At 41.4% G+C, this 12,341-nt stretch overlaps 1 pseudogene across 1 annotated transcript; it reads left to right on the top strand.

The window, feature by feature from the left end:
* Positions 1 to 561: 561 nt before the first annotated feature.
* LOC114613215 lies at positions 562 to 8,244 on the top strand (annotated as a pseudogene). The gene is made up of 3 exons (XR_003710146.1): positions 562 to 573; positions 712 to 789; positions 6,948 to 8,244. The product of XR_003710146.1 is annotated as an ornithine decarboxylase pseudogene (transcript).
* The last annotated feature ends 4,097 nt before the right edge of the window (positions 8,245 to 12,341 follow it).

Genomic DNA, 12,341 nt, shown 5'->3' with positions numbered 1-12,341 from the left:
AGGGCAGTGAGACATGACAAAAGAGGTGATGGAGATAAAGCAAAGATCATGGTCGCGTTCGGTGTCTTTTTGATGTTCTTTATTGAGAGAGAACAACCATTATGGTTCATGGTTAGACAGATAAGATGGAAGCACAGAGCATCAAAGTAACTTGCCCAAGTGTGCTGAGGAAAGAAGCAGTTATTCTATAATTACGACCTAGGGTTTTGCTTGTGAATCCTCATGCACTACCTTTTAAAGCCCCACCTTCCTGAAATATAGTAGTAGTCTACCGTGGACCCCAATTCCCTTTTAAAAAAACTATTCAAATTCTAGCTGTTTAAATGTATGTTTGATGCATGAAAATGTTTTTGATATTGTAGAACCAATAGAAATAATCCACCATTGGAAATTAGTGCACAACTAATTTCAGAGGCATTTACTGTACTGCTTTTGCCTTCGTGACTATTGAGGGAGTCACAGTGGGACGTCAAAAGAGATCCAGCCCCTGCCTCTGACAGCTTTCCCTCATGAAAGGCAGAGGCAAGTTTTCAGAGAATTAGTCGCAGAAATTATGTCAAAATGATCTTGAAGGTTAGTTTAAGGACATCCCTCTTGGGTCACAAAAGGGTCCCAAGACCCTTCTGAGGTCAAACCAGCAGTTTAGTGAGAAGCTTGTGGCTCCTGCTCAAGGTATTCTCCACTTGTCCCCACTGTGGTCTGTCCTTTCAGTGTAAGTCAGAGTACATTGATGAGGCTGTTCCCAAGCTGGCCACTCTCACCCAGCAGCAGCAAGAGCATAGCTCCACAGTATAGTCCACACAGCTTGAGGATCCTCTCAGAGCCTCCGAGGCTTCTTCTACTCAGTCACAACAGAGACCAGTCAGAGGGAAGCAAAGTTAATGAATTTACTAACCAGGATAATGGACAGATGGACTTGAGAGTCAGCCATAGAACAGCCCACATCTGGAGCAGAGCAGGAGCTATGCAAGTGATTGTGGGCTTGTGGAGTTTCTTCATTTAAGGGAGATGATTTATGACAAAGGGTAAGGCAGGAAAAGTGTATCAGTCTACACATTTTCTTGCAGGAATCAGGTTTCCCTTTAAATAAAATAATAAGGTGATTTGTGGGTACTGGTAGGCAGAAAAGGTGTGACTGAGGCAAAAACACAGGTTAACCTGTAAAGATTAAATTGATTTTGTTGTGCAGGTTATACAGTAGTTAAGAAACATGCCTTTATCTGGAGCATTATTCACTGGCTGTCATGATAGTTTTGTCTGTGGTGTTTTCAGGAAGAAAGTATAATTTCTGTGTACACTTTTCATTTGGGGCAGTTTCTAGCAAGCTATGTCAAAAGTATTGACTCAGCAAGAGACTTAAAATAGGCCCTGGTGGGTGAAGGGCCTCTGCCCTTCCCATACTCCAATGATCTTTCAACCTTGCCTCAGTAGCAAGGAGCCCTGGGGCACCACACATTTTAAAATTCTAAAAGGAGGAAATACTGCAGTTTCTAGGACATACCCATTAGTATCCATGTGACTGTCTTGTTCTGGAAGTTTCCCATTTTTAACAAGCATATAAATCCTTCTATTGACCCAAATCTTAAGGAGTAAGGCCTTGTAGACGTATATCCCATTAAAAACTAATTGTAGTAAGATAAGAAGAAAACAAAATCGTATTTGTTCTTACCACATGTGCATACATATCACACACACAGTTCTTTCAGATGGTTGCTAAGTGTTTCAAGTTAGAACATACAAAACTTAGGTTGCTTAGAAGAAACTATCTTCAAAACAGAATGTGAGTTGTTTTAGCTTAGAAATCTGAGAGAAGGAAAGTATTTAGAGGCCTCTGAAGGAAGGGGTCTTGCTCCTCAAAGGAAGAACCTTCTAACAGCATCTTCATTCCCAACGATGACTGGAAATACAGAATCCTCTGCCTTAGCCAAGTCACCATTTCACTGTCCTGAGAGCCCTGCGCTGACTTGCAATTCCTACATACCTGACCTGGTTAGAGTTACGACTGCTGTGAGGAAACATAATGAGCAAAAGCAAGTTTGGGAGGAAAGGGTTTGTAGAGCTTACACTTCCACATCATAGTCCATCACTGAAAGAAGCCAGTCCAAGGACTCAAGCAGAGCAGGAACCCAGAGGCAAAATCTGACTCAGAGGCCATAGAAGGGTGCTGCTTACTGGCCACAAGGGTGTTTGCTCCACTTGATTTGCCCAGCCTGCTTTCTTATAGAACCTAGGACCACCAGCTAGGGGTGACATCAATCACAATGGGCTTAGATCCTCCCACATCAATTACTAATTAAGAAAATGTACAGGCTTTCCTATAGCCCAATCTTCAGGGAATTTTTTCAGGTAGTGTTCCTATATTTTAAATGACTCTAGCTTTGGTCAACTTGACATAAAACTAGCCAGCACAACACCTAAAACCGAAAGCACCTCACTGTGATATGTAGGACAAGGTTTGCAAGACTTCCAAGTCCTATATTTGCTGCAGGGTCTATGTTAGAGTGGGAGGTCGGAGTCTACCTATCACTTGCAAACTGGATGTTCAGTATAATTGGGAATTCTGAGCCAGTTTCCTTTACCAGCCAAAGAGAATAATGGTTTTTGCCATATATATATTTTTTTTTCAGAGTTTTGGTAAGTGGGAAGAAAGGCTGTGCTCACAAAGGAGACTGCTTGGCTCCAAGGATAGATGTTCAATTCTCCTCTTCCTTCCTGGATCCGTGCATCAGGGGATGTATTTTTGTCTTACTTTCTTCTGTACCTTTGATTGGTCACAACGGCCAGAGAAAGGACATTGCACATACAGTCATCAAAGATGAACATCGACAACAAAGCCAAGCACATTCCATCTATTCCAGGTCTCATACGGAGTGGTGTGTATCAGCCACTGTGTGAGGGTGCGTGCCTGCAGGGTTAGTCACGCATCCACCAAGTAGTCTTTTCTTCACTTCTGGGTGAAATTTGATGATACAAGTTCATCATGCCTGTATGTGCCCATGTCCACCATTTTAACCATTTGAAAATGGTTACTCCATGATTTTGAGCTAAACATGGCCCATAATGTGTCTGCCGTCATTCCCTTTAATTAGGATCTTAAACTGAGCATGCTCAGGACTCTACCCGTTAACTGAGCATGCTCAGGGTGCTTAACACTGAAGTGATTTCTTTCTTTCTTTCTTTCTTTCTTTCTTTCTTTCTTTCTTTCTTTCTTTCTTTCTTTCTTTCTTTCTTTCTTTCTTTCTTCCTTCCTTCCTTCCTTCCTTCCTTCCTTCCTTCCTTCCTTCCTTCCTTTCTTTTTTCCTTCCTTCCTTCCTTCCTTCCTTTCTTTCTTTCTTTTTTTCCTTCCTTCCTTCCTTCCTTCCTTCCTTCCTTCCTTCCTTCCTTCCTTCCTTCCTTCCTTCCTTCCTTCCTTCCTTCCTTCCTTCCTTTCTTTCTTTCTTTCTTTCTTTCTTTTTTTTTGGTTTTTCGAGACAGGGTTTCTCTGTGTAGCCCTGGCTGTCCTGGAACTCACTCTGTAGACCAAGGTGGCCTTGAACTCAGAAATCTGCCTGTCTCTGCCTCCCAAGTGCTGGGATTAAAGGCGTACGCTACCACTGCCCAGCATGTCCTTGCTCCTCTTACCCACTGCAGTAAAAAGCTTCCTTCATCTTTTGTCTCTGCTGTGCAAAAGCTATTTTGATTCTACCATTCCCTCGAACCATTTCCAGGCTTGTCTTTGGGATTTCTTTGTCACTATGATGGCAAAAAACAAAGGTCCAAGGATGAAGAACTGGTTGTGGATTTCATTTTTCAGTTCTTTTTTGAAAATCTTTGAGACAGAACCCTGCTTGTCAGAAAAGGACACTTTATTCTCTATCACTGTGGATTCTACCAGCTAGGACACCTTATTTCACTCCTACTGAGTCATCACATACATTCCTAAGATAGTGCCTGGAGAATGAAAGGGTTAAAGACTCATTTGCACACTTCTATGGACCAACCCAAGCCAGCCTCCACTCTATAATGACCTTTGTCAAGCACATAGCTTTTCTTCCTACACAGCAGTGCCACCTGCTGGATATATTCTCACATTACACTTCTAACCTCTTGCTAGTGTCTTTGATTAATATTTCATAAACTGGTTTGTAATTTGTAATTTCAGAGTATTGCGATCCTCAGACAATGTTAAGGTTTATTTTGATTTTTATAATTGCCAGATAAGATGTTTTAGGGGGTGGGGGTGGGGGGTGGGGTTAATAGAAATATCTTGGGTAAGATTCCAAATTATGAGTGTTGCTTTGGGGAAGAAGTTTTGTAAAATAAAACTGGAGTCTGGTCAAATGTGATAGCCTTATGAATTGACACAGAAGTCGGGGACAGACCAATTGGAGCTTTAGGCATTTTAAAAACTGCCCACTTAATGCAGTCAGTGTTCTGTCACAAACTCAATGATCATTAGGACAACGCTCCCAATTTCAACCATAGCTGTGGGGAAAACAAATGAAACCAGCACCATTAACCTAGTTTAATGTCTTTTTGCTCATATTCAATAGAGTTGTTCCATCTGATGACTAGAATCAGGAATTCAGCTTTTCAGTCATTTGAGCTGACCTCTCAAATTAATAGAATTTCCAGACTCCACACTGGAAGCCTCAGCTCACTCCTGAGTCACTGGGAAAAATAATGAGCCTCAACCTAAATTCAAGCTATTTCTCTGAGACAACCGTTCCAGAGTTCCATGATTTCGATCATCACTTAACAGGACATAGTGAGTGGAAGATTTCAGCCTTGCTGAAGGATGTCACCTGAGAAAATGAGGTCATAGAAAGCCTGATAATCTCAGAAAATGTGCAGTAGGAACTTGTCTTCTCCCTGATTGGGCTGGACTCTTCCTCCTTGTGTCTCTGTAGCACTTCCTGATCTTTGTCACCACCCCTGCTGGCTGCCTGGAGTGATTATCAGTATTAGAGGGTTTCTGGTCACACTTCCTCCCAGCCATTCAGCCAAGAAAGCCAGCAGGAAACCAAAGGGAAGCAGGCTGGATATGCATGGTCCTCCCCCAAAGCAAGCACTGGTTGAAAACACAGGAGGCCATGGGTGGTGTTTCTGGGGAACTCATTTCTACAGCATGAAATACCTTGAAAAGAGACCACAGATGAAAAAACTGCCCACTTAATGCAGTCAGGGACCACGTCCCTGTAATTATGGATCTAAGTAGACAAGAGAAGAAGGATCAGATGTTTGGGGGAATCCTGGGAAATTTACTAAAACCATAATAAAAATAAAAAAAAATGCTTATGGTAATGTCAAGCTGGCAAGAAAGAACAAAAGCTTCAACTAGAGAAGACCCCAGGCACCATTTTGCCTTCATGATGCTTGCTGACCAGTGAAAAGACATCATACTTCTGGAAGTGGTAGGGACATAGTGGATGAATATCCACGTCCTGTCCTGTGGAGATCTCACAGCAAGTACTATGTCTGTGTTCTTAAAAGTAAAAGTTTCATTCCTGCCCTACCCCTTAACACCTGTCTCACATCTGTTCACACACATCCCCCCCCCACACACACACATACCTATGAATAACTTCAGTCACTGTGATAAGACACCTGCCATAAGCAACTTGGAGGATCAAGAATTTCTTTGGCTCAAGGTTTCAGTCCATGGTTCCTTGACCCCACTGGATTTGTTAAGAAGGTTATGTACATTTTATAACGAAACCATTCCAGCTACTATTGGAGGTATTTGATCCATACAAGGAAAAGCTGTAAGGTTCCACTCATCCAAAGTCACATAGTTCAGAAAACTCATAAGCCATAGAGTTTTGGACCCATTCTAGTAATGGCGGGGTAGAGAGTTCGGGATAGTAGCTTTAGTCTCTCCAGAAGCACCTGAGAGTGCATTCCCAATTTAGGATCCCCAAACCATCCTACATTGCCTGCCTTGTTTTACTAAGCACTGATGGCTTCTGAGTGGCAATGATTACATTTTTCTATCTAGAACTTAGATTCTAACTAGCTCATCCCATTCAGGACTGTAGCCTTTTGGCTATTCAAATGAGTTTGGCTCCTGTTACATTCCAAGGCTAATCCTGGTTCACCAGCTAACCCTGATCAAGCATAGGACATGGGATAGGTGAAGGCAGTAAGAACTGAGCATGAACAAGAAAGACAAGACTAGGCAAATAAGCCAGAGATATCACACTGTGCAAAGAACCCCCAAAGCCCTGTCCTTTATACACCACCTTCTCTTGAGCTTTTAAACTTGTTCTCTGTGGTGACTAACTTCTTCCCTCGCGATTGTGTTGTTTCTTATTGACTTCTCTTTTCTCCTTGCTACTGTCAATGTGCCTTCATCCAATTCCTTGTTCTGGAAAACAATTCCCTTGAAATTTTGGTGATCACCAAACACAGTATTTACCGTTATCATCCACACTGGTCAGAACTCAGACATAGGTTCACATAATTGGGCTCTGAAAAAGAATGTCCAAGTGTATGGAACGGAAATTAGCTTGTTAATTAAGTCAGTGTCATGCTCTCCCGATCCCACTAAGAAAAAATACAATTTCACAGAACATACATGCCCATTTAAGAAGTATCAATACGAATCAAAACCGTCTGCCTTCTGCAGTGTTCAAATAATGTTTGCCCATTTGAGGTTAACATGAACTTTCTGAGGGGTATATGACATAAGATAACCTAAACCATTATTTCCTGGGCTTTGGTTACGCAATCTCTCTACCTGTTTGCAAATGGATTGGCCTGAGAGCTCATCTATGTGTTCCAGTTTCATTGACCAGCTCTTCCTTTCCTACTGTAACCATGAATTCTTCCTACAAAATATCAGCTGTGGGAGCCTCCAGGAATGAAGAAAATAAGTACATAAGCCACCTTAGGGTTGTCTCTCTCCAGAATCAGCTCTGTAAAGGGTTTCTATGATGGTTTAGGACACAGCACTGGTGATGGCCTAGAATACAGCCAGAGCACATCCAAAGGCAAAGTTGGTTTTACGAATTGCCACTGATGATTCCAAAGCAGTTTGTCGCCTCAGTGTTAAGTTTGGTGCCACACTCAAAACCAGCAGGCTTCTCTTGGAACGGGCAAAAGAACTAAATATTGATGTCATTGGTGTCAGCTTCCATGTGGGCAGTGGATGTACTGACCCTGAGACCTTCGTGCAGGCAGTATCAGATGCCCGCTGTGTATTTGACATGGGAACAGAAGTTGGCTTCAGCATGTATCTGCTTGATATTGGTGGTGGCTTTCCTGGATCTGAAGATACAAAGCTTAAATTTGAAGAGATCACCAGTGTAATCAACCCAGCTCTGGACAAGTACTTCCCAGCAGACTCTGTAGTGAGAATCATAGCCGAGCCAGGCAGATACTATGTTGCCTCAGCTTTCACACTTGCTGTCAACATCATTGCAGAAAAAACCGTGTGGAAGGAGCAGACCGGCTCTGATGATGAAGATGAGTCAAGTGAGCAAACCTTCATGTATTATGTGAATGATGGAGTATATGGATCATTTAACTGCATTCTTTACGATCATGCACATGTGAAGGCCCTGCTGCAGAAGAGACCCAAACCAGATGAGAAGTATTACTCATCCAGCATCTGGGGACCAACATGTGATGGCCTTGATCGGATCGTTGAGCGCTGTAACCTGCCTGAAATGCATGTGGGCGATTGGATGCTGTTTGAGAACATGGGTGCATACACCGTTGCTGCTGCTTCTACTTTCAATGGATTCCAGAGGCCAAACATCTACTATGTGATGTCACGGCCAATGTGGCAACTCATGAAGCAGATCCAGAGCCATGGCTTCCCGCCGGAAGTGGAGGAGCAGGATGTTGGCACTCTGCCCATGTCTTGTGCCCAGGAGAGCGGGATGGACAGTCACCCTGCCGCCTGTGCTTCTGCTAGGATCAACGTGTAGATGCCATTCTTGTAGCTCTTACCTGCAAGTTTAGCTTGAATTAAGGCATTGGGGGGACCATTTAACTTAATTACTGCTAGTTTGGAATGTCTTTGTAAGAGTAGGGTGGCACCGATGCAGTATATGGAAGGCTAGGAGATGGGGGTCACACTTACTGTGTTCCTATGGAAACTCTGAATATTTGTTTTATATGGATTTTTATTCACTTTTCAGACATGATACTAACGTGTGTCCCTCAGCTGCTGAGCAAGCATTTGTAGCTTGTACATTGGCAGAATGGGCCAAAAGCTTGTGTTGTGACCCATTTTGAAAATAAAATATCTTGAAATAATTGGAAAAAAAAAAGAACTCTCTGTGATGTATTGGAAGGATAAAGGTAAAGAAGCCAGTTACAAGCTTATTCTCAAGTATAGAAACAGAAAAGAAAAACAGGGTTGATGTAGGTGTATATAACACTTATTTTCCTTTATGAAGTAAATCACTATATAACAGAGAGGTAGACAGATAGATATGTACATATACATATGTTAGTATATATAATTGTTTGATGAATCTATGTAAAATATACTTATATACTTAAAAAATATAAATAGTTGCCTCAGAAACCCATGTAAAATTTCTCTAAAACATGTAATTTGCATTTCTTCAGTTATGACACAAATTATGATACAATCTATTTAAGCTGAGAGAACATTATTACTCTGTACTCAGTTGGGACTCATTACTGTAGACATAGATTTTTCTACATTATTTTACTTAGGGTTCTAGAATGCTTCAACCTCCCTTCTAACTCATTGACTTGAGGTAGGAGAAAAAGGTTTATAGGAAAAGGATGTTGTGGGCCTGTTTAGAAGTAATTCTTTGGGACAATTTCACTCTTTGTTGTCAGGATAACATCAATCTAGTCCAATAGCAAGCACCAAACATGAATCAACAGCAGCAGTCCAACCCAATAGCAAACACCAAACACGAATTAGTAACAGTGGCTCTATCCAGCAGAAACTTCAAGGCTCAGCTGAATCTGTACAAGTCAGCTGAAATGACAAGAATCAGCCAGAATACCTTGAGAAATTCCTTGGTGCATTGCTCTCTATGAAGAGAAAATTAGAAAAGACCAACGAAAACCAACGAAGACCAGCAAAGACCAGCAAAGTGTTGCACTACCAGTGAAAACCAGCAAAGAATAGTGAAGTGTTGCAAGGTATCAAAGCAAGAGCATCCTCTCACTGTCTGTGGGGTTCTACTTATACTCTTTCCAAACATCATGCACCCTCTCAAACATTTGCTCCAGCAAAACTTCACATGCCCTCTCACATGTCTGCTGAAGCAAACATCCTCTCAGACATTTGCTTCAGCAAAACATCTTCTAACGTGTATTTCAGCAAAACATTCTCAAAAGACAGCTTCCAGAAACAAAACATGACATGACATAATTGAGTTTCTAAAGAAACCAGAATTTTCCACTTCACCTTACCAAAAAAAAAAAAAAAAAAAAGTTTAAAGACATAAGGAGCATCACTAATATAACCGATTTCCACATATTTACTTTCCTGAGTTTTCTCAATTATCAAATTAAAGCACATAATTCCAATGGTGGCAATATGCAGCAAGGAAAGCTTAATTGTTCAGGGACTTCCCTTGCAAGCATGAGGACCTGAAAGCATATAAAAAAGGCCAGGCATGGCCACATGTGTTTGTATTCAGGGACATAGAGGTAGGTGAAAAAGAAGCCAGTTCTCTCGGGCTCAGTGGTTCCAATATCTACCATTTTAGTGAACTACAAGTCAGTGAGAGACCCAGTCTGAAAAGCAAAACAATACAAAACAAAAACCAGTGGGTTTTGAGACACCCAAGAATCTCCATTGTTCTCATAGAAGTGCATACATGAATATGCATACCTGTATATACACTCTTAACAAGAGAGAGAAAAAGAGAGAAAGAGAGAGAGAGAGAGAGCAAGAGAGAAGATAAAAATAAGATAGAAAAACTATCAAACTCTTGTATTTTATTTAAATTTAACAATTTGCTTGTCAAAATTTGTAATGTCATTTTGTTCATGTGATGCTTTCAATGAGCATGGCCCCCATAGGCTCGCATATTTGCATAATTAGTCCACAGTTGATGAAACTGTTTGGGAAGGATTAAGAGGCGTGGCCTTGTTGGGATACATGTGTCACTTGGAATGGGCTTTGAGGCTTCAAAGGCCCGGCCAGGCCCAGTTTATGCCTACTGTCTGTCTGCGCATCAGGATGTAAAGCTCTCAGCTACCGCCGCAGCATTGCGCCTGTCTGCTTCCTGCCTTGATGGTCATAACTACCCCTCACCCCTCTGAAACTGCAAGCAAGCCCCAATGAGATGTTTTCCTTTAAAAGAGTTTGCCTTGGTCATGGTGTCTCTTCTCAGTAATAGAACAGTAAATAAGACAACTTGTTTCTTCATAATTCATGATAATCTGGCCGGGCAGTGGTAGCGCATGCCTATAATCCCAGCACTTGGGAGGCAGAGGCAGGCAGATTTCTGAGTTCGAGGCCAGCCTGGTCTACAGAGTGAGTTCCAGGACAGCCAGGGCTACACAGAGAAACCCTGTCTCGAAAAAAAACCTAAAAAAAAAAAAAGATTAATGATAATCTGCTGGATTCTGCAATTTAAAGTCTTTTAGTCTCAGATTTTGTCGCACCGTGACTTTACACCTCCTTTTGTGCTCATACTTCGTCACCCCTGGGTATAATTTCTGAGAAATTTGAAGCACTTACATGAGCTCTTGGTAAGCACATTAACTAGCTTTCTCTTAGCTTTATGACTCTTAGTTTCCATGGGATGTCTCAGTCATCAATTGTCTCAATCATCAATTCTTTGCCGCGTTTTAACTTCTCATTTTTAAACTCCAAGTTTCAACCTTTCTAAAATTATATTCACACATTTAGTCATCTTTCAGCAGTTTTCTCATTCCTTTGATTCAATAGGTATCTTTTGCATTTTATTTCCTTCTTCTTTAAATCACATGCTCCCAGTTGAATTTATTCCCAAGACATACATTTCTGTTTCTTCAATTTTGTCTGGGACACCTTTTTCTTCTGTGCAACCTCGACTTTGGAACAATTTGTTTCTTTTCAGTGAAAGTCATCTCAATGCGGTCAGGTTAACCCGGTCATGAGCTCTATAATTCATTGGCACATCTTAGGAGCTTTGCTCACTTTGATATGTTCAATAACCAAAGAATATATATCTAAACCCTTAAGGATAGCACCACTCTCTGTATTTTCAAACACATGCAACAACAACAAAAAAAATCTAAACTCTTTAGTGTCACTGACTCTGTGTCAAGCCCTACTGTTTGACCTAGGTATACTTACTTGATACCACTGGAATGGCCCACATGGCTCCTTTAAAGTGATATCATTAAAACACTTGGTAACTTCTCAGATAAACATACCCTTGACAGCCTGGAGACTTTACACGTGATCTTAAGAGAACATGAAGATTTGAACCTCTTGACTTGCATGATGTTGTAGGGTTTTCTGGGAAAAGAGATTAGTGAACCATCTTCACAGATCAACCAAGACCACTTACAGGATTAGGAAGCCCTAATATCCAGTGTCCTTTCAATTATACTTACCCATTTCACCATCTTTAGGATTCCCCTAGCCAGCTTCTGTAGCTGGTTTTATGCCAGCCTACTTTTTACCTGTCTGTGAGAAGAATAGCTTGTCTTCCAACATTGAGTTGTACATATAATCTCTGGACACAGAGGACCATCATTTAAGGACCCACTCCCTTCTCTAGATTCCATCTCCTAAGTTTCCAGCACATCCTGGGAACCCATAAAATGATGATCTCATCAATGGAGTAAGACCACTAATGATGTCAGAGATTTCGCAAACCAATCACTTCCTAACTTTTGATATTGTTGCAGGGAACCAGGCCTTCAGCACTTGATTCTTTGGTAGACATTTCAGGTCCAAACTGGTATACTAACCTATCCTGGCTAGTTTTATGGCAACTTGACACAAACTAAAGTCATCTGTGAGGAAGGAAACCTCAATTGAAAAAATGCCCCCATAATATTGGGCTATAGGAAGGGAAGCCTATATAGGATATTTAAGATTCTGTATCCTAAGTTTGCATTACGTCCTGGGAACCCATAAAATTTAATTAGTCTGTTAGTGGTGGCAGAGACTTCACAATAAATTCACTTCCTATCTTTGGACATTGCTCCAGGAAAAAAATCAGCCTTAAACTTTTTAATTAGTAATTGGTGGGAGAGGGTCTAGCCCAATGTGGGTGGTACCATCCAAGTTTTATAAGAGAGCAGGATAAGCAAGCCACTAGGAGAGCAAGCCAGTAAGCAGCACCCCTCTGTGGCCTCTGCATCAGTTCCTGCCTCCAGGTTGCCAAGCTGTTTGAGTTCCTGCTTTGGCTTCCATCAGT

Source organism: Grammomys surdaster, unplaced genomic scaffold (genome assembly GCF_004785775.1).
Source record: "Grammomys surdaster isolate TR1022 unplaced genomic scaffold, NIH_TR_1.0 126197, whole genome shotgun sequence".
In the NCBI taxonomy this organism is placed as follows: domain Eukaryota; kingdom Metazoa; phylum Chordata; class Mammalia; order Rodentia; family Muridae; genus Grammomys; species Grammomys surdaster.
This window is presented reverse-complemented; position numbering and strand designations above follow the sequence as displayed.